The sequence below is a fragment of the Schistocerca americana genome, chromosome 5 (genome assembly GCF_021461395.2).
Source record: "Schistocerca americana isolate TAMUIC-IGC-003095 chromosome 5, iqSchAmer2.1, whole genome shotgun sequence".
NCBI classification, from domain to species: domain Eukaryota; kingdom Metazoa; phylum Arthropoda; class Insecta; order Orthoptera; family Acrididae; genus Schistocerca; species Schistocerca americana.
This window is the reverse complement of record NC_060123.1, coordinates 447,330,739-447,354,150: the sequence shown is the minus strand read 5'-3', so window position 1 is coordinate 447,354,150 and position 23,412 is coordinate 447,330,739. Positions and strand designations below refer to the sequence as shown.

At 44.2% G+C, this 23,412-nt stretch overlaps 1 non-coding gene across 1 annotated transcript; it reads right to left on the bottom strand.

Moving 5' to 3' along the window:
- Nucleotides 1-1,625: 1,625 nt before the first annotated feature.
- Trnat-ugu lies at nucleotides 1,626-1,699 on the bottom strand. The gene has a single exon. It is a non-coding gene; the product is annotated as a tRNA-Thr (tRNA).
- Nucleotides 1,700-23,412: the final 21,713 nt, after the last annotated feature.

Sequence of the window (23,412 nt, the reverse complement as noted above, 5' to 3'; positions counted from 1 at the left end):
TGAACCTTTTTTTTTTTCAATGTGTGATAATAATTGACTCTGCGCAGTCATTACGGTGTTATGCGTGGATGTAATCTGTGTATCTTTTCTGGAAACTTCCTGCTCTTTCACTTAATACCATTTGAAAGTTCTCGTACGTCTGTCTCTTGGAAGCTTTGGAGCAAATGCAAACATTGCTAAATACAATTTCGTGATCGTGTCGTATGCAACTAGTACGAAAATAGTTGCAGGAGAGAAAATGACAGCCAGTGATGGTATGTCGTCTACTTTTTATCTGCCAGTGCTAATCGAGCCGATGGGATGTGCATAACCATTAACAGTGACCTCTGTTCGTGATATACGACGATTTAGCGGTCTCGATCATGGGCATCCAAAGTAAAGGAAGACGGTACGATTAGTACTTGTCATGCGAATATCAATACAATATGATTACTGCTTATCATGTGGATAGATCACCAGTTGTCGTGGTTCTTGGCATCTTGCCTGACGTGCTGACTATCTACTTCCTCGTTCGATCCCGATGGAATAGGAGTGTAAACTTGCCTTAGTTAAGGACTTGTGGCACATCCCAGGAAACTATGTAGCTTATATACGTTATCTTGCTATGAATCTGGCTTAAAGAGAATCAGGCGGTTTCTCTTTCATGTATATGGTTGTGACATTTTTTTCCTTTCTAAATGAGATAATTTAAAATGATCGGAATCCTCTCCTGTCAACATATAAAGTTTCTAAAGAAGAATCAGGGTTTTTAGGCTATTTATGGATTCTATGATCCCATTTTTCTCAGCAGGAGTCTATGTGCGCCGCTATCTTTACATTTAACTTTATCTCTTCTTTGCCATTTGCTCTGTGATTGTCACATCAAAGCTCTTCATTAACGAGATTGCAATCCTGTTCTCCACTCAGCTGACATTGATCGTAATGGTGAATCCAAGGAAATAACACGCTGTCATCTAGCATGAAGTTTGCAGCAGTGAAAATTGTCGATAACAAACTGTTTGTTGGACCGACACTCAAGCCGGAATCTTTGCTTTTCGAAGACAGTTATCTTACCGAGTGAGCAATCCAGTAATAACTCATGTCTTGTCTTCATAGCTTTAATTCTGCCAGTATCTCCGTTCTACTTTCCAAACTTCACAGAGGCACTACTATTTAATGAAGTGGTTTGTTTATGTTTCAGATAGCATTGTTCGACAAGAAACAAATGAGTGTGGAGAACCGGATAATAGTGATAATAAACTCAACGCTCACATGAAAGGACAGTTCGCTTTGATCGACATTCTTCACCCCCTCTCTCGATTCGCCTTCGTCCCAACTCTCTAATACTGTGTCTGTAACAGATTTTATATTCTTCTTCTTCTTCTCGTGCCTTTGTCCCGCATCGCCGATGGGTGGGTATATTTACGTACGGATTTGGCGTGGTTAATTTAATGTATGGCCAGATGCCTTTCCTGTCATCACCCCGTTACGTATTTACTAAGATGGTATCTGTTCTTTCGGACATGTCCGAAATAACAGATACCATCGGTGACCGAGCAGCTAGTTAGAATGAAATTACAATGAAATGAACACCCTTAGCTGCTTACAGGCGTTGACATACGTCAACGGGGACAGATGAAACTGTGTGCCCCGACCGGGACTCGAACCCGGGATCTCCTGCTTACATGGCAGACGCTCTATCCATCTGAGCCACCGAGGACACAGAGGATAGCGCGACTGCAGGGATTTATCTCTGGCACGCCTCCCGCGAAACCCACGTTCTCAACGTATTGTCCAGCACTACATTCGTAGTGCCCCCGCCCATTATACTCATTACTCGTGGCGCGTTGCCGATTCCCGTAAGACATGTCCGAAAGAACAAATCAAATGGCTCTGAGCACTATGGGACTCAACAGCTGAGGTCATCAGTCCCCTAGAACTTAGAACTCCTTAAACCTAACTAACCTAAAGACAACACACACATCCATGCCCGAGGCAGGATTCGAACCTGCGACCGTAGCAGTCACGCGGTTCTGGACTGAAGTGCCTAGAACCGCACGGCCACCGCAGCCGGCTCCGAAAGAACAGATACCATCTTAGTATATATATAGTTAAGGCTCACCGGCCACTTGACTATCTTCTTCTTTTGTGCGAATGCACAAACATCGCCCGAACTCTTACGGGAATCGGCAACGCGCCGCGAGTAATGAGTATAATGGGCGGGGGCACTACGAATGTAGTGCGGGACAATACGTTGAGAATGTGGGTTTCGCGGGAGGCGTGCCAGAGACAAGTCCCTGCAGTCGCGCTATCCTTTGTCCCCTCGGTGGCTCAGGTGGATAGAGCGTCTGCTATGTAAGCAGGAGATCCCGGGTTCGAGTCCCGATCGGGACTGTAATCTGTCCCCGTTGACGTATGTCAACGCCTGTAAGCAGCTAAGTGTGTTCATTTCATTGTAATCACCCCGTTACCTCCCGGGAGGGAAATTGTTTATCCATACTGTCTGCGTATAGTGTTATTCATGTGAAAGACAGCGAAAGTTTTGTAAATGTTTGCGAATCGTGTAAGAGAGTCAGGTATTCACGTAGTGGGATGTGGGAAATCGCCTAAAAAGCACCTGCAGAGAGGCCGGTTCACCGACCCCCGTCGTTAATCCTCCGGGCGGATTTAATCAGGGTCGGCGCACCTCCTCGCTCCGGAAGCGGCGCTTTAACACTCACGGCTATCCGGGCGGGTATTCTCAAACAGGTTCTTCGTGGAGGTAATATGTTCTGGGACGTTACGCCACGTCGTTTTCGTCTTCAATTTCTTCTACTCCATTCTTCGTTCCGACCCCTCTGCTTGGGATCTTCCTCAGGATTCTGTGGTATTCACAGTTATTTGGTCTATGTGATTCTAGACATTTGAAGGATGGAAGAAGATTAGGGCGTGGTCATTAGAGACGGATCACAATCTCGAATTACGAAAGGATTGGGAAGGAAATCTGCCGTGCCTTTTTCAAAGGAACCATCTCGGCAGCTGTCTGAAGCGATGTACGGAAATTACGGAAAACCTAATCTAGAGAGCCGGATGGGGTTTTGAACCGTCATCCTCCCGGATGAGCGTCCAGCGTGCTTAGACTAGGAAGTAATTTTGGGAAAATATGAAACACCTAACCGCCGATGCTGAACGGGAATTTGAATTGGACTCCTCCAGAATATTAGGTAAAGTGTAACTGTCAAAATGGAGATTCCGCGAGTGCCAGATATTTTCTGTATATTGTTTATCAACCGGAAATAATCCCAAGCTAGTCAGACTTGTTGTGGATTGGCAGGAGACCAACCCACTAAATTTAGAGGAAGCCGAAAGGCACGCGTTTTAGTTCACGCAGGCTGGCGTGAGGTCTGGAACAAGACAAGGAAATTAGAACTTAGAAAAACGGACGCAGATGGTGGAATACTTAACTTTAATCCATTAATGTTGAACGTAGCTCTTGTCTGTACATTATTTACAATATCAATAGCAACTGATAATGGCGCCTTGCTAGGTCGTAGCAAATGACGTAGCTGAAGGCTATGCTAACTATCGTCTCGGCAAATGAGAGCGTATTTTGTCAGTGAACCATCGCTAGCAAAGTCGGCTGTACAACTGGGGCGAGTGCTAGGAAGTCTCTCTAGACCTGCCGTGTGGCGGCGCTCGGTCTGCAATCACTGATAGTGGCGACATGCGGGTCCGACTTATACTAACGGACCGCGGCCGATTTAAAGGCTACCACCTAGCAAGTGTGGTGTCTGGCGGTGACACCACAAGACTCAATCACCACTTTCGGGTGTCCGTTGCAGCCATCTTCCAATAAAAAGTGTAACACCAACGATCTCTTGATACTGAGGCAGTCACTTGCCGCAGGCTAGGCAACGTAGGACCTTTCGGAAATGTCTCCATCTTTATTCCGAAAGCCAATGATCATGCCCATTTGGGCGCCAGAAATCGGCCCGTTTCCGCACAACGACAACGACCGCCCAGTTTGGCGCGTCTTCCCTACACGCTTTACATACTGTCCACTGCTAGTGCTACCAGCTGCCGTCTGGAAGTGGTCATTGCAAGTTGACGTCAGTATAGGCGGTGGTCACATTAATCTGATAGGACTGTGTAACATCTGTGAAAGTTTTCAGGTCGGGATCACGAATCACCATGCCCAGAGGATGTGCACGTGCAGCCTATCACCATCTTTCGGTCTTTAAAAGAGGTCGATTCATTCACATGAAAAATGTGGAACCATCATACCGATAAATGACATTGGCAGTTATTTACAGTGCAATGACTGCAGAACGGGAGGTGACGAGATAGAAGCAGCGATTCTCCAGAGCCATACCCCTCAGTTCACAGAATCAAGGTAAGAGTAGCTAGTGAATATGACAATAGGGCTGTTGAAGGAAGGCTGAATGTTCGCCAGTACGTGCAAAGAATGGTACAGCGTGTTGTCATACCCTTCATGACAAGGGTACGGTACCAAAAGGCATATTCCGGTAGAATAATGTAAGACCCCCGCACTGCAGTCCACACCACAGACACCGTCAGGAATGTATGGATCCTTGAATGGCTTGCACGAACTGCTACAATATGTGTTTCAGGCAAAACAAGAAATTCCTCAAGATGGCATTGGGAGGTTGCTCGCTTTCACGTCACAATGTGTTCAGCAGTGCGTTCTTGCCTGCAGGGGCCACACCTCATATTGATGTTTGCGATGGACTTCAGCCCCACATGAAATCAAAGTTTAGTCATTTAAAACCAATTAACTGCTGAACATCTCCATAGAATTTTATAAATACTGGAATGTTGCTTCATGGTCTAACGCTTTCCATTTCCAAAGCGTGTAGTATAGGGCATATCAAACAGAATGATCTGATTTAAAAACTTCATATTTATTGATGGAAACATATCAGAAAGCAGAGACAAATTGCAAAGCACACAGAAAATTTTAAAGTTTTAGTTATGCTATTATAAATGCCCCGTGTGTCCAGCAGCAGCAACACCGACAATACGTAGACGATAGGTAAGTTCGTCATACACTCTTTGCATCATACGCACAGTGTCAAAAGTTACTGCGCTTCTTATTCTGTTCTTCAGCTCACCTATGTCACGAGGTAAATGGGCGATGAAAACAGTTCCCTCCACATATCCACGCGAGAAAAAATCGCATGGGGTGATGTCTGGAGATTTTGGAAGCCAAGAGTGTAGGACAGTGTGTCACCGTCCCGTGCACCCTATCCAACGTTGAGGCAACGTATACTCGTAGTTGAGGTACTGTCGTACAGTGTTGTTACCAGTGCAGTGGAGTTCTGTCGTGTTGAAATATGAAGTCTTAGAGTCCTCCTCAAGTTGTGGAAAGAGCCAAGTCTACAGCATTAAAAAATAGCTCATTCCATTCGCCGTATTTTGCTGAAAGAGTAAGGGGCAATAAACTTTTTCATAAGAAGTGGTACAAAAGGTTCACTTTAGGTGAGTCTTTTTCATGCTCAAAAATTGCATGGAGATGCTTTACCGCTAACATGAAATGTAGCTTCACCACCGAAAACTAACCGTGATAAAAATGTATGATTTTCCATGTCTTCCAGCAGAACATTTCTGAAGTCAACACGTTTCTCTTTATCACCAAGCCGAAGCGCTTGCACTGATTGTGGTCTAGAGATCAAATGTCGCCATAACACTTGCCAGACAGTCATGTAAGGAACTGCAAGTTCTCTTCTTGCGCGGCACATAGATTTAGGATGATTCCACACAAATTTTTGCCGAATTATTTGCAGCGTTTCATCAAACGAGCAAGGTCAACCTCGACTCTTACCTTTGCAGAAACACCCTTTCCTTACAAATTGATAATACCGACGACTAATGATTTCCAGGAAATCCGGATCAGTCCCAAAACGCCAAAGAAACTCACGGCGCACTGGAATCACTGACTCTCTCTTGCTAAAGGATAGTACACAAAGCGTCGTCCATTGATCGGATGCCATCTTGCATCCTGAGCAGATGCATGGATTCTAAAACTCTAGGCTATGACCCTTCAATCAACACATATTTCCTGTCCGGTATGCTCCTGTTTCGCAATTATTACATTCTAAAATAGGTCATTCTTTTTTTTACCGCGTAGTTCAGAACGTTAACTCCACTGGCCTTAGGGAGTACGATGCCTCACAGAGTAAATTTTTAAGGTGCTGTATGACAGTAGCGATGACGATCTGACGAACTGTAGAGTAAAACCTAACAATATGCAGCATTACGATGGGTCAGGTCGAGGGAGACTCATCTACAACTGCGCTGTTCGATGAGCGACCTACGTGATCGGTCCATAACTGTGCGCTGCTGCTCTCCGATTGAAGTCGTCGACTTGGCAGAATTGAAACAAAAACTTGAACTCGTCAGACCGGGCGGTGTTTTTCCAGTTTCGGACTTCCCGATCGCGCTGACTGATGGCCCCGCTGAACTCGGGCCGCGCTTGGGTTCTTCCGAAGTAGGAACATTCCTTCAACTGCCACATCCTGTGAATCTGGAACTGAGCGGCGCCAGCCGACACCACCTCACACGAGTCGTGCACCCTGGCCAAGTTTGACCGCGAGAAGGCAGGAAGATTTTCGTTTATCGCTCTCTCGATGATGAAGTAACTAGAGCTGGTGCGCAATCTCAGATTGGATGACGACACGTAAGCAAATCGAACTTGCTCTTTTTGAAAGGGACGTCTCTGCCATAAGCCAAGAGAATTCAGATTGACTTTCCTAAAAAGAGCAATTACTGCAAAGAGAAGTACACTATTGGCCATTAAAATTGCTACACCAAGAAGAAATGCAGATGGTAAACGGGTATTCAATGGATAAATATATTATATTAGAACTGACATGTGATTACATTTTCACGCAATTTGGGTGCATAGATCCTTGAAATCAGTACCCAGAACTACCACCTCCGGCCGTAATAACGGCCATGATCCGCCTGGGCATTGAGTCAAACAGAGCTTGGATGGCGTGTACAGGTACAGCTGGCCATGCAGCTTCAACACCACAGTTCATCAACAGTAGTGACTAGTGTATTGTGACGAGCCAGTTGCTCGGCCACCATTGACCAGACGTTTTCAATTGGTGCGAGATCTGGAGAATGTGCTGGCCAGGGCAGCAGTCGAACATTATCTGTATCCAGAAAGGCCCGTACAGGACCTGCAACATGCGATCGTGCATTATACTGCTGAAATGTAGGGTTTCGCAGGGATCGAATGAAGGGTAGAGCCACGGGTCGTAACACATCTGAAATGTAACGTCCACTGTTCAAAGTGCCGTCAATACGAACAAGAGGTGACCCAGACATGTAACCAATGGCATCCCATACCATCACGCCGGGTAATACGGCAATATGGCGATGACGAATACACGCTTCCAATGTGCGTCCACCGCGATGTCGCCAAACACGGATGCGACCATCATGATGCTGTAAACAGAACCTGGATTCATCCGAGAAAATGACGTTTTGCCATTCGTGCACCCAGGTTCGTCGTTGAGTACACCATCGCAGGAGCTCCTGTCTGTGATGCAGCGTCAAGGGTAACCGCAGCCACGGTCTCCGAGCTGATAGTCCATGCTGCTGCGAAAGTCGTCGAACTGTTCGTGCAGATGGTTGTTGTCTTGCAAACGTCCCCATCTGTTGACTCAGGGATGGAGACGTGGCTGCACGATCCGTTACAGCCATGCGGATAAGATGCCTGTCATTTCGACTGCTGGTGATACGAGGCCGTTGAGATCCAGCACGGCGTTCCGTATTACCCTCCTGAACCCACCGATTCCATATTCTGCTAATAGTCATTGGATCTCGACCAACGCGAGCAGCAATGTCGCGGTACGATAAACTGCAATCGCGATAGGCTACAATCCAACCTTTATCAAAGTCGGAAACGTGATGGTACGCATTTCTCATCCTTACAAGAGGCATCACAACAACGTTTCACCAGGCAACGCCGGTCAACTGCTGTTTGTGTATGAGAAATCGGTTGGAAACTTTCCTCATGTCAGCACGTTGTAAATGTCGCCACCGGCGCCAACCTTGTATGAATGCCCTGAAAAGCTAATCATTTCCATATCACAGCATCTTCTGCCTGTCGGTTAAATTTCGCGTCTGTAGCACGACATCTTCGGGGTGTAGCAATTTTAATGGCCAGTAGTGTATTATCAAGTTGAGTGGATCACTCTACTGAAAGTAGAACTTTCTATAAGTTTAAGCAGCCAGGGATGTCTGAATGAATACATCACCGACACACACACACTATCTGATCAAAACTATCCGGAAACACGTATGTAACACGGACTTGGCCACTATGTGTCACGAGAGGCGCAGCCGCTAGTATAAAAAGAGGCGGAGGGTACGGTGTTGTCAGTATAGAAGCAGGAACAGTAGATTGGGTTGGTCAGGAAAGCTCAGTGGTTTCGAACATGGACTACTCATTTGACACCATATTACAAGGGAAGCTCCCCATCGCAACTCCGACAGATTTAAATGAAATTAGAATTATATGTTAATACTTTCAGCTGCTGACGTGCGTAGATATATACCAACGGGGACACGGGACTCGAACCCGGGATCTCCTGCTTACATAGCAGACGCTCTATCCATCTGAGCCACCGAGGGCACAGAGCACAGTGCGACTGCAGTGACTATCTTGTGCACGCCTTCCGCGTGACCCACATTCTCACCTTATATGTCCACACACTACATTCGTAGTGTCCCTACCCAAAACACTAATTACTCGTGGAAGACATTCTTACCAAGTCCCGTAAGAGGTCGGGTAATATGTGTGCATCCGCACAGAAGAGGAAGGTCATGGTCGGTATTGCCAGAACTATATACTTAGATGGATATGGTGACTGTTCTTTCACCGGCCGCGGTGGTCGAGCGGTTCTAGGTGCTTCAGTCTGGAACCGAGCGACTGCTACGGTCGCAGGTTCTAATCCTGCTTCGGGCATGGATGTTTGTGACGTCCTTAGGTTAGTTAGGTTTAAGTAGTTCTAAGTTCTACGGGACTGATGACCTCAGATGTTAAGTCCCATAGTGCTCAGAGCCATTTGAACCATTTGAATTTTGTCTGTTCTTTCGTACATGTCCGAAAAAATGGACACCATATCCATATAAGTACATCCGTCAGATTTAGTAGTAAGATTACCCAGTGGATAGCCCGTCACAAACTGAACACAGATCAAGCATGTTAATAGACAGAAGGTGTACTGAGCTGTGAAAAAGGAAGCAAAAGAAAAAACAGTGAACGGCTCGAGAACAAGATGTGCGACATCGAGTAAGTTTTACGAGGCACGGCGTGGTGACTACGTGGTCACAATGCTGCGCTACGAAGCGGAAGATTCGTGTTCGATTCCCGTCCTGTCCCATTTTCTTCTCTCACAACAATATGAACTGTCCGCCCGGTCATTGCCGTGTCTGGCCGCTGTATTCAAATTTGTGTTATTGTCGTGGTATAATGTCCGTATGCAACAGCGAGCTGTAAGGAAGGGACTTCCAGAGTACGTACCTATTCGTTCTACGCAAGTATCAATGTTAGGACTCTTGCGTTCCGTTTGGGAAGTTTTGACCCTTGAATTCCTTTGTTGTAACATAATTCACACCCGTTTATTCGTTGTTTTCATTTCTGTGAGAGGTCTATGCGGAGTCACGCCTTCTCTCAATATTCATCACATACATTCCACAGTAATATATTCTTACTACATGACTCATGTTCTATTACCAATGTATGTATGGCAATTGACAAGACCACAGAAGGAGAACAGACACGTCAATGACCTGACGGACGGTTCATAACTTTGTGAAAAAATGGGGCAAGAGGCAGATTTGAACACGGATCTCGCGCTTTGCACTTCAGTTCCGTGACCACACAACCACGATGCCGTGATTCTTCCAATCGGCTTGATGTTGCAGTTTTTGAGCTTGGACTATTCAGTGTTTCTGTTTTGCTTTTTTTCACAGTTTAGTACTTATTCTTCCTGTTTCGATGCTTGATCTGTGTGGAGTTTTTGACGGACTATCCATTGGGTCATCTTACCAATAAATCTGACGGGAGTGTGATGGGGAGTTTTCTTTGTGAGTAACAGATCCATCAGAAACATTTCAACCTTTCCAAGTCGACTGTTGGTGATGTGATGGTGAAGTGGAAACTCGAAAGAACAAACCACAACTGAAACCTTGGTAGGGAGACCATATGTGCTGACGGACAGGGGCCGTCCAGCACTGCAGAGGGTGGTAGTAAAGCACGAATGTACTCAGCAGAAGGAAGTGCTACCAGCAGTCCAGTTATCACAACGACTGTACGTTGGAAAGAATGGGCTATAATGCTCGAGCAACTCGTCATAGGACACATATTTCTGTAGTCGGTGCTTACCGACACTTGAGGTGGGTAAACGATTGATGTGGAGTGAGGAATCTCGCTTTATCCTCTGTCAATCCGATCGAATGGTCTCGGTTTGGCGAGTGCATGACGAACGTTGCTAGCCACATTGCGTAGGGACAACGGTGAACAGAGGAGGTGGTGTCACAGTATGAGGGTGTCTTTCGTGCTTAGGTTGTGGTCACCTTACTGTTCTTAAGAAACTAATAACTACTGAGAGGTATGAACTAATTTCATAGCACTGTGTACTGGGTACAGTAGAAGAACACTTCGGATACTATGATTATTGGTCTCATCATGAAAACGCAAACTATCATAAACCATCATCTGCGAGGCAATAATTTGTAGACAATAACATTCCTGAAGGGACCGCCTATCCAGAGTTCCGAACTGACTCCAACGGGACAACTGTAGACTAAGTTAGACTTCGCTCCACTCCTCAGTATGCAACATCACTACCTTCTCTGGTTTCGGTTCTTGAGGGATATTGGGCTGCCATTTCTCCACAGACATTCAGACATATCATCGACAGTGTCCCAAACAGAGTTCAATCGGTCGTAAAGACAATGGGTAGACGCAGACAGTATTAATGTCCACTAACAGGTGTTCAAATGGTTCAAATGGCTCTGAGCACTATGGGACTTAACATCTGAGGTCATCAGTCCCCTAGAACTTAGAACTACTTAAACCTAACTAACCTAAGGACATCACACACATCCATGCCCGAGGCAGGATTCGAACCTGCGACCGTAGCGGTCACGCGGTTCCAGACTGAAGCGCCCAGAACCGCACGGCCACAGCGGCCGGCCACTAACAGGTGTCCAGATATTTTCGATCACATTGCGGATGTTCACGAGTCGACTGATGATTCGCAGTGTTTTTGAGTCCGTATTTAACTGCTAAATATTTCCTCCGACACTTTGTATTTGTAACTCTGTATTCACCTGACCAGAAGTCCTGTTCCTCCTGTCACTTAACTTCACTAATTCCCACTATATCTCACTTTAACCTATCCATTCCCCTCTTTAAATTTTCTAACCTGACTGCTCGATTAAGGGATCTGACATTCCACAGCCCGATCCGTAGAACGTCAGTTTTGTTTCTCCTGATAACGACATCCTCCTGAATAGTTCCCGCCCGGGGATCCGAATGGGGGACTATTTTACCTCCGGAATATTTTACTCAAGAGGAGATGCCACCATCATTTGACTATACAGTAGATTTGCATGCCCTCGGGAAAAATTACGACTGTAGTTTTCCCTTGCTTCCAGCCGTTCGCAGTACCAGGACGGCAAGGCTGCTTTGATTGATGTTACAAGGTCAGATCAGTCAACCATCCAGACTGTTGGTCCTGCAACTACTGAAAAGGGTGCTGCCCCTACGGTACGACTGTTTGTATCGGTGAGGCACACAAGCTTCCCCACCAATGACAACGTCCATGGTTCATGGGGGGAGACGAACACTAGTAGGAAAAATAAAAACCAGGACCTTGTGCAACTTTTCAATTGCTACGATAACAAAGCAAACAACGTAATAAAGATTAAAAAGAGATGAAAGCACAAAATCAATTTCTGTAATAGGGCTGAGATCGACATGAAGAGGTTATAATTTCCGATACTAGAAGACGCCGCCACAGTCCCTTGTCTCTCGCAGGCGCAGTTTTGCAGCATACTCGGAAATTTAGATCTCCATACTCAGCACTACCTATAAAACAATGACGTCTGGCGCAGTGGTTAGCACACTGGACTCACATTCGGGAGGACGACTGTTCAATCCCATCTCCGGCCATCCTGATTTAGGTTTTCCGTGATTTCCCTAAATCGTTTCAAGCAAATGCCGGGATGGTTCCCTTGAAAGGGCACGGCCGATTTCCTTCCCCATCCTTCCCTAACCCAAGCTTGCGCTCCGTCCCTAATGACCTCGTTGTCGACGGGACGTTAAACACAAATCTCGCGACGTGGTTGGTTGCTGATTTACACGCAGGACGAAAGGCGCACGCACTTCGAGCAGTCGGCTTTGAGCAGAAAGTCTCTCTCTTAAAATTGGCTTAACATTGCTACAACCCCTACAACAATACCGACCCCGGAGAGAGACAGGAAAAGGCAAGGAAGAAGGCAAGAAGGAAGTTCTTTGTTTCAGTTAAAAAAAAAGAGCATTTTCTTTGTTTTATACTTTGCGATCTTCCATAAAAATGTGGTCCCTTCTTTGTTGGCTATTGGCTATAAATCTACTGTTTCCAAATTCTGTCAAGGTACTTCGCTTCGTGCCGACTGTAAGACTGCTCTTGTTCTGCCTGTCAGTAACGTGACGGGATTCTGTTCTGGAGAGGAACAGGTATTGATGTTACGAGACGAGGGACAACTGTTTACTCGGGGAGCGCTGGAGGCGAGCCACGCCGCGCCGGTGCTCCTTGGCAGGGAGTGAAAGGCAGCGGCGGAAGGAAACACTTGAGATGGTAAACACGGTGCAGCGCGCACGATAGTACCTGCTGCCGAAACGGAAAACGAAGATTAGGCTTTCACGTCCCGTCGACGATGAGGCCATTAGAGGCGGGGCGAAGCTCGGACTGGCAGACGATGGAGAAAAAACATCAGCCAACAAACAAAAATAAAATAAAAAATCCTCCATTCTACAAACCGGAATGGCATAATGTTCCCGTTACCAGTAGACTGATGAAAGTCCTATTTCAATGTCTTTCTTCTAAGTATCCGTTTGCTAGCGCTTGCCCACCGCGAGCCCAGTCATTATATTTGTAAAGGAAACGTGTTGGCCGGCCGGAGTGGCCGAGCGGTTCTAGGCACTACAGTCTAGAACCGCGCGACCGCTAAGGTCGCAGGTTCGAATTCTGCCTCGGGCATGGATGTGTGTGTTGTCCTTAGCTTAGTTAGGTTTACGTAGTTCTCAGTTCTAGGGGACTCATGACCTCAGGAGTTAAGTCCCATAGTGCTCAGAGCCATTTGAACCATTTTTGAAACATGTTAAGAACTCAAGGCTTATATAGACATTTGTAGTCACTCACGTGCGAGTTTGTTATAGCATTATTATTTGTGACATATATTAAGGAAACTAATACGTGTAAAAGAAATAAATTTAAAATAAGAAAGTAAAGTACAGGATTTAAATATCTTCAACATTCCGCAGCCCTGTCAGCAGCTGTATAAATATCAATTTTAATTTTAATAACCAACAGCCTCATTTGCATCGTTTACCTAGAATTTACCTGGGTTTCAGCCGGGGTAACCCAACCTTCTTCAGAATAAAAGTAACCACCGTTTGTCCATAGTGGACATCGTCAAGCTAAAACTACAAATCCACAAATTATCATCAGACAGTAAAAACTTATCTGAAACTGGAACTCAGTACAGCACTCGTGGCTGCCGCATCGCGGTCGCGAAGTGGGGCCGAGGCAGTTTCAGATAAGTTTTACAGTCTGACGATAGTTTATGGATTTGTAGTTTTAGCTTCACGATGTCCACTATGAACAAACGGTAGTTACTGTTATTCTGAAGAAGGTTTGGTTACCCCGACTGAAACCTAGGTAAATTCTAGGTAAACGGTGCAACTGAGGCTGCTGATTATTAAAATTAAAATTAAAGTACAGGATTATTTAAGTTACCCCATGTGGAGTTGCTAGTCTCCTATCGGGCGCCTCCCCATGTGGCGGATAGGGGAATGTGCACTAGATGTAGTGGGTGCCGTGGAAATACACTGAAGAGTCAAAGAAACTGGCGCACCTGCTTAATATCGTGTAAGGCCCTGCGAGCACGCGGAACTGCCGCAACACGACGTGACATGGGCTCGGCTAATGTCTGAAGCTGTAGTGCTGGAGGGAATTGACACCATGAATCCTGGAGGGCTGTCCATAAATCCGTAAAAGTTCAAATTGCTCTGAGCACTATGGGACTTAACATCTATGGTCATCAGTCCCCTAGAACTTAGAACTACTTAAACCTAACTAACCTAAGGACATCACAGAACACCCAGTCATCACGAGGCAGAGAAAATCCCTGACCCCGCCGGGAATCGAACCCGGGAACCCGGGCGCGGGAAGCGAGAACGCTACCGCACGACCACGAGCAGCGGACTCAGTAAAAGTACGAAGGGGTGGAGATATCTTCTGAACAGCACGTTGCAAGGCATCCCATGCTCAATTAGTTCATGGCTGGGGAGTTTAATGGTCAGCAAAAGTGTTTAAACTCAGAAGAGTGTTCCTGCAGCCGATCTGTAACAATTCTAGACGTGTGGGATGTCTCATTGGTCTGCTGGAATTCCGTCGGAATTCACAATGGACATGAATGGATGCATGTCATTAGACAGGATACTTATGTACGTGTCACCGTCAGAATCATATTTAGACGTATCAGGGGTCCCATATCACTCCAGCTGCACTCGCCCCACATCATTACAGAGCCTCCACTAGCTTGAACAGTCCCCTGCTGACATGCAGGGTCAATGGATTTATGAGGTTGTCTCCATACCCGTACACGTCCATCCGCTCGATACAATTTGAAACGAGACTCGTCCGTGTTTCCAGTCATCAACAGTCCAATATCGGTGTTGACGGGCTAGGGCGAGGCGTAAAACTTTGTGTCGTGCATTCATCAAAGCCCGTATCGATGATGTTTCGTCGAATGGTTCGCACGATGACACTTTTTGATGGTCCAGCACTGAAATTCGCAGTAATCTGCGGAAGGGTTGCACTTCTGTCCCGTTGAACGATTCTTTTCAATCGCCGTTGGTCCCCCTCTTGCAGGATCTTTTTTCCGGCCGCAGCGATGTCGGCGATTGGATGTTTTACCGGATTCCTGATATTCACGCTACACTCGTGAAGTGCTCGTACGGGAAAATCACCTCTTCATCGCTCGTGCGCCTACTCTAATGCCACGTTCAAACTCACTTAAATCTTGATAACGTGTTGGTGTAGGAGCAACAACCGATCTAGCAGCTGCGCCACATACTTGCCTTATATAGGCTTTGCCGACCGCAGCGCCGTATTCTTCCTTTTTACATATCTCTCTGATTGAATACGCATGTCTATACCAGTTTCTTTGGCGCTTCACTGTATTTGGCTTACAATACACAATTGAAAAGAAACAAGGTAGAAATCAACCCATTCATTTAATATTTGTAGACCCAAAAAAAGCGTATGAAAATGTGCCCATATCTAACTTGTGGTAAGCTTTAAAAGCGTTTAATATTAGTTCCATCATAATTCAAGCAATTTGGAACCTTTACGTAAACTTTATAACAAGAATAAAAATACAAAATTATCTCTCACGTGGATTTAGAGCTACAAAAGTATTACGCCAAGGATGCAATCTGTCACCAACACTTAACAAATATATACAGAAAAAGGATTGGAAAACTGGAAAAGAAAATGTAAAAATGTGGGGATTCCAGTAATGGTATTACGATATATTCTTTCCAATTTGTTGATGATCAACACAAGATAAAGAAGACATAGAGTAACTTACAAGGAAATTAATAGAGGAGTATAAAAAATTGGGACTTTAGGCCAACAGGAATAAAACAAAATATATGGTAATAGGAGACACAAATCAAGATTTGACACTGGAAGAACGAATGGGAACTATTAAACACACTGAACAGTACAAATATGTAGGAGGCAATATCACACAAGATGGAAAACAAGACAATGGCATTATTTCAAGAATAACTGCTGGGAAGTTTACTATTGGAGCAGTAAATGGTATTTTATGGTATCAACCGATTAGAAAGGAAACAAAAGAAAAATCTTCAACACAATTATTAGAAGCAAAAGTAAGTCGTAAATAGTAAAAAGGTTGATGACAGCGAAGATGAAGTTTTGGAACAGTCCGCAGGGATATCTAGGAGAGAAAGAATCAGAAGTGAAGTCATCAGCAAGAAAATGGATGTTAAAAATTCAATTGCAGACTGTATAGAAGAAAAACGACTGTTGTGGTATTGATATACAAAAAGGATGTCAAAGAAGAGATTACCACAGAGAATTATGGAATGTGAGCCAAAAGGAAGAAAGAAAAGAGGGACACCACCGACGACATAGATTCAAGGAATTCAGGCCTCTATCAGAAGAAGAAATGTTGAAGAAAGTTTATGGATAGATAGACAAAAATGAAGGATGAAAATCAAATTTGATGTGTAACCTTGGGGTACCGGAAAATGTAAAATGTTACATTGTGAAACCGGATAATAAATAAATAAAATTTAAATTACTATTCTACACATGGTAGATAAAACAAAGGATTTAAGATGTGTGTTTCTGGACACTAATGTGTGGCTATGTCAGACGTGGCATTAATTGTGTCACATATGAAGAAAGGCATAAAGGTTTAAGAGAAGATTAATTGAGTATTCTACAAATGGACACGGTTAATATAATTAAGTAAACGGAATCTGATAGTATCTACCTTTGCAAAATCCATGTTTTTCTCCGATTACTGCTTGACAGATTTAATAGAGAGCCATGGCACGAGGGAAAACAAACTTCTTATGTAGTCACATGTATTTTAAAACAACTGAGACTATACACGACAAAACAATGGCTAGGGGAGTCATGGGGAGTTTGATATAGACAGTAAGAGAGCGAGTGGCAGAAGCAGAGAAAACGTTACACACGGGGTCATTCCGTGATGTTGTTGCAATCATTTAGGGATGATGGAGAAGGGTAAGTGTATTAATTCGAGGTAAGGGCACGCTCTTTGAAATCTCTTTGTTTTCCATATTTTGGGAGAAGGTAATATGAGCGAAAAACTAGACAAATTTGTCATTAAACATGGGTTGTGAAATGCGTACCTCAAGAGCTGGGAGCTCTTATTCAGTAGAAGAGATGCGTTTCATAGAAGCAAAGATGAATAAGTGCTCGTTGCTCTTGAAGTATGCAATTAGAGCCCATGTTTACTGCACAACTTTTCCTTGTTTTGGTCCATACTATCATCTCTAAAAATGTGGAAAATATGGAACGGGTCAACTGCTAGAGCTATCAGGACGATTTTCGCGCATAACTTTCGACTTGGTCGTTTCCGACCTATGGTGCCTTATCTCAAATTGATACATTTATCTTTCTAGATCATCCCTGTAAGTTTGTAACATCTTCACGGAATCATCGTGTATATGGACACATGTCATTGGAGGAAAAAGTCTGCAAGAGCGTGTGAGAGAGAGAATTCACTCAGAAATATACTTTGGGTACCATACTTTTTTCTTTGTACAAACAGGACGCGTACGAGGTTGCATTTCATTAAGAAAATGTATGCTTCACAAGAACAACACTCGTTAGCCCGTGCAATGTGTGCTGAACTATGTGCTCCGAAACATTTGCGGCTGCACTAGCATTGAATACTGTCCTCGTATCTGACAAAGATCGCCTCCTATCCCTCTTTACAGAGCGGGCAGGTCTCCGATCTCCAAGTTTTATGTGGGGGTGTGGACGTCCAACACCTTGTCGCTGGCCAATGAGTTCCCCGTCCTTCAACCAGCTCCCACAGACGCTCGCGACAGTAGTACACGAACAGCCGACCAGCGTCGCCGTTCTCTGACGAGATCATTCTGAGGCGCTGGACCATAACAATCTGCTGTATATCAAAGTCGTCTGTGTCGATTTCCCATCTGGAGCCATATCGTAACTAGAATGATTCCCCGCTCGTCTCTAATCCGCTTATATAGTATGTTTTACGATTCATATCACTGTATTTCATTTATTGTCATTATTATTATAGAGGGGACTTCGTAAGTAGAACATTGACAAGGATCCCAGGTCCTCAAATGTACCGTTTGGATGCGGAATAAGTGTGAAGATCGGATCACTTTCAAATCACCCGCATCACGGTACGCACACAAACTGAGATGAGGGTGCCGTCGTCAGCCCCAGCTGTAATTAAGACAGCGCATACCATTTTCGTCCGACTACGAGAAATTGGTGCGTTTGCGAGTATAAGGAGAGTTGACACTCGTGCTTCATGGACGTGCCGTACTCTCGACCTTGAAGAGGACGTCTTTCCTAAAGTCTCCGCTGTGTGCATACTGGGGCTGCTGATATTTTTAAAAATATCGGGAATCTGATATATCATTATTCAAAGGAATATCATTGTCGGCTCTCAATATGTCGGAAAAATGTATCTATACATATCGACGGAAAAACATATGACGTACCGACTCATAAAAATATCGGGTACACAATGTAAATATACTACCGGTTTTAGAGCTGTATATTTAAGTATCGATTTCTTATTAGACATTCTGCATATCAACAAGCTAGCAGCTTGCTTATCTCCCTTAGAGCAAGAACTGAAAGGAAAACGTTGCAAGTTCACGCTTGGCGATATCCACTTTGCTAACAATTTCAACTGCATGTAAGTGGCACAATTAAAGATGTTCGATGGGTCAGTCGTTCGGTTTCATCACATGTCGGATTTGTCCAGAACACTTCATGTCGACTTTCCTGTTTTTTTTTTTTTCATTTCTGCAAACTCGAGCAACCTAGCATTTGTAGTGTCAAAATTGCGTGGTTAAGGTAAACGTTGCAGTTTCTGTTAGTAGCGCCGGGCGCCGATTACGTCAGCATTTCTCCTCACACGTCTCCGCCCATCACAAAGAGCAATCTTGTCATTTAGATTTTTCTTCATCATTTTCAGCAACTGTTTTTGAAGAAAATCAATGTGCAGAAATAGCACGCTAGTTGCCTTAAAAACTGTTTTTTAACGCAACTGGTGTGGTATTTCTTCACGTCGGAAATCTTGTTATTCCATTCACACCACCACTTCCCAAGGCAATTGAACTTCTTCCTTGTGCCACCTACACTTGCTTCACACAGTCAAAGAGAAAGACTGGACGCGATGAATGCATAAAAAGTAGTAAGACTCCTTCGTAAAGTGAAAGTAAAATTATGTTCTACTACAATTTCAAAAGATTGCTATTTCGATATATTGGAAAGGAAATATTGCCAATCTGTATAAAAGCGGGAGATTTTAACGTTATCCGCTCTTCGGATTGCATATTACCCGTTATAATTACCATCCTACAATAAAAGTTTTAGTATAGGGTCCTTGACGTGATTCGAATGAAACATGTACTAGTTACAACAGTAATGATCTTGTTTGTACAGGACATCTGCACACTTGATATTGGACGGTTGGCTTTAAGATTAGTTAAACTAATTTTCGGGTGAATAAGCCATATGTTTTTACCCCAACGTAAGTCATTTTTATCAATTTGTCTGCCGGTGTGACACACACCAAAGATGGTCACGCATGTTTTAACTTTCATAATTACTGAGAATATTGCGGTCGGCGTCGACCATTACAGCCTGTCAGTCGTAAACAGCAATAGCTACATGTAACAGCAATGTAAGTCCGCCACACGCCAATATGCGTACATATCAATAACATACTCTCACAATGCAACCATTTTACGTTTAATATTAAGCAGATTGGTTATCAGAAGATGCAAAATTGCGAAACCGGTACTGCGAGTCTACAAGGAATGCAATAAACACAGCTACAGTAGATTAACGAGCTTTCATTTAGCCATATGTTCATCACTTCCAATTTGATATCACGATCTTACTGCCTGAAAGTATTGTAAGCCATGTAAAAGTATTTGTAATGTCACGTGTTATTTGATGAAGAGTGACAGTTCTTGAACTATATGAAAAAACGCAAATTAGATAGAAACTACGGCGTACACACACTTTATTCAACATGTAAACGTCACTACAGATATTCGGATTGAGGTTATGAGATGTTCGGTGTGCCTGTCATGATTGGCGATGATGTGGCGCACACGAATAGCGAAATTCTGCATGACCCGTTGAAGTGCCGGAACATCGACGTGCTGTCGATGACCTCCTGAATGGCTGCTTTCAGCTCTGGAATGGTTTAGGGGTTATTGCTGTACACCTTGTCTTAATATAGCCCCACAAAAAGCAGTCGCATGTGTTCAGATCCGGAGAAAATGGCGGCCAATCGAGGCCCATATCTTTGGCCCTTGGTACCCCAGAGCCAGAATGCGGTCCCCAAAGTACTCCTCCAGGACATCAAACACTCTCCTGCTTCAGCAGGATCGAGTTCTGTCTTGCATGGACCACGTCTTGTCGAAATCAGAGTCACTTTGGGTAATGGGGATGAAATTGCCTTCCAAAATCTTTACGAACGTCCGGTAGTCACAGTGCCATCAAAGAATATCGCACCGACAATTCCATTACTGGACATTGCACACCACACAGTCACCCGTTGAGGGTGAAGATACTTCTCGATCGCTGAATGTGGATTCTCAGTCCCCCATATGCGCTAATTTTGCTTATTGACGAACCCATCCCAATGCAAGTGGGCTTCGTCGCTAAACCAAACCATACAGCGCACACTAATTCCCATCATGCCTCGCGGCCAACCGTGTAGTTTGAACGTCCTAACGCAACCCGTTCAGAAGTTATGACGATTTTATTTCGTACAGTTCAATAATTGTGGTCCTGTATGTAACTTACTGGTGCTTACGTTTGCATTTACGATTTGTTGTTAACTATGTTATATTTGCTCCTGATTCCCCGTTTTGTAATTTTTAACAGTGAAGATGACTGTGATGTGAGGCCCGACAAGACGCCTCCTGAGACGCGGGAAGGTAGGAGTAGGCAAAATGCAACAGGGAATAACAGTATTAAGGTGCTAATAGTAAACTGCAGGAGCGTCTATAGAAAGGTCCCAGAACTGCTCTCATTAACAAACGGTCACAACGCTCATACAGTACTAGGGACAGAAAGTTGGCTGAAACCAGACGTAAACAGTAATGAAATCCTAAACTCAGATTGGAATGTATATCGCAGAGACAGGCTGGACAGTGAAGGGGGAGGCGTGTTTATAGCGATAAGAAGTGCAATAGTATTGAAGGAAATTGACGGAGATCCGAAATGTGAAATACTTTGGGTGAAGGTCACGGTTAAAGCAGGCTCAGACATGGTAATTGGATGTCTCTATAGGCCCCCTGGCTCAGCAGCTGTTGTGCCTGAGCACCTGAAGGATAATTTGGAAAATATTTAGAGTAGATTTCCCCACCATGTTATAGTTCTGGGTGGAGATTTTAATTTGCCGGATATAGACTGGGAGACTCAAAAGTTCATAACGTGTGGCAGGGACAAAGAATCCAGTGAAATTTTTTTAAGTGCTTTATCTGAAAACTATCTTTAGCAGTTAAACAGAGAACCGACTCGTGGCGACAACATATTAGACCTTCTGGTGACAAACAGTCCCGAACTATTTGAAACAGTTAACGCACAACAGGGAATCAGCGATCATAAAGCGGTTACTGCATCGATGATTTCAGCCGTAAATAGAAATATTAAAAAAGGTAGGAAGATTTTTCTGTTTAGCAAAAGTGACAAAAAGCAGATTACAGAGTACCTGACGGCTCAACACAAAAGTTTTGTCTCAAGTACAGATAGTGTTGAGGATCAGTGGACAAAGTTCAAAACCATCGTACAATATGTGTTAGATGAGTATGTGCCAAGCAAGATCGTAAGAGATGGAAAAGAGCCACCGTGGTACAACAACCGAGTTAGAAAACTGCTGCGGAAGCAAAGGGAATTTCACAGCAAACATAAACATAGCCAAAACCTTGCAGACAAACAAAAATTACGCGAAACGAAATGTAGTGTGAGGAGGGCTATACGAGAGACGTTCAATGAATTCGAAAGTAAAGTTCTATGTACTGACTTGGCAGAAAATCCTAAGAAATTTTGGTCTTATGTCAAAGCGGTAGGTGGATCGAAACAAAATGTCCAGACACTCTGTGACCAAAATGGTACTGAAACAGAGGATGACAGACTAAAGGCCGAAATACTAAATGTCTTTTTCCGAAGCTGTTTCACAGAGGAGGACTGCACTGTAGTTCCTTCTCCAGATTGTCGCACAGATGACAAGATGGTAGATATCGAAATAGACGACAGAGGGATAGAGAAACAATTAAAATCGCTCAAAAGAGGAAAGGCCGCTGGACCTGATGGGATACCAGTTCGATTTTACACAGAGTACGCGATGGAACTTGCCCCCCTTCTTGCAGCGGTGTACCGTAGGTCTCTAGAAGAGCGTAGCGTTCCAAAGGATTGGAAAAGGGCACAGGTCATCCCCGTTTTCAAGAAGGAACGTCGAACAGATGTGAAGAACTATAGACCTGTATCTCTAACGTTGATCAGTTGTAGAATTTTGGAACACGTATTATGTTCGAGTATAATGAGTTTTCTGGAGACTAGAAATCTACTCTGTAGGAATCAGCATGGGTTTCGAAAAAGACGGTCGTGTGGAACCCAGCTCGCGCTCTTCGTCCACGAGATTCAGAGGGCCATAGACACGGGTTCACAGGTAGATGCCGTGTTTCTTGACTTCCGCAAGGCGTTCGATACAGTTCCCCACAGTCGTTTAATGAACAAAATAAGAGCATATGGACTATCAGACCAATTGTGTGATTGGATTGAAGAGTTTCTAGATAATAGAACGCAGCATGTCATTCTCAGTGGAGAGAAGTCTTCCGAAGTAAGAGTGATTTCAGGTGTGCCGCAGGGGAGTGTCATAGGACCGTTGCTATTCACAATATACATAAATGACCTTGTGGATATCATCGGAAGTTCACTGAGGCTTTTTGCAGATGATGCTGTGGTGTATCGAGAGGTTGTAACAATGGAAAATTGTACTGAAATGCAAGAGGACCTGCAGCGAATTGGCGCATGGTGCAGGAAATGGCAATTCAATCTCAATGTAGACAAGTGTAATGTGCTGCCAATACATAGAAAGATTGATCCCTTATCATTTAGCTACAAAATAGCAGGTCAGCAACTGGAAGCAGTTAATTCCATAAATTATCTGGGAGTACGCATTAGAAGTGATTTAAAATGGAATGATCATATAAAGTTGATCGTCGGTAAAGCAGATGCCAGACTGAGATTCATTGGAAGAATCTTAAGGAAACGCAATCCGAAAACAAAGGAAGTAGGTTACAGTACGCTTGTTCGCCCACTGCTTGAATACTGCACAGCAGTCTGGGAT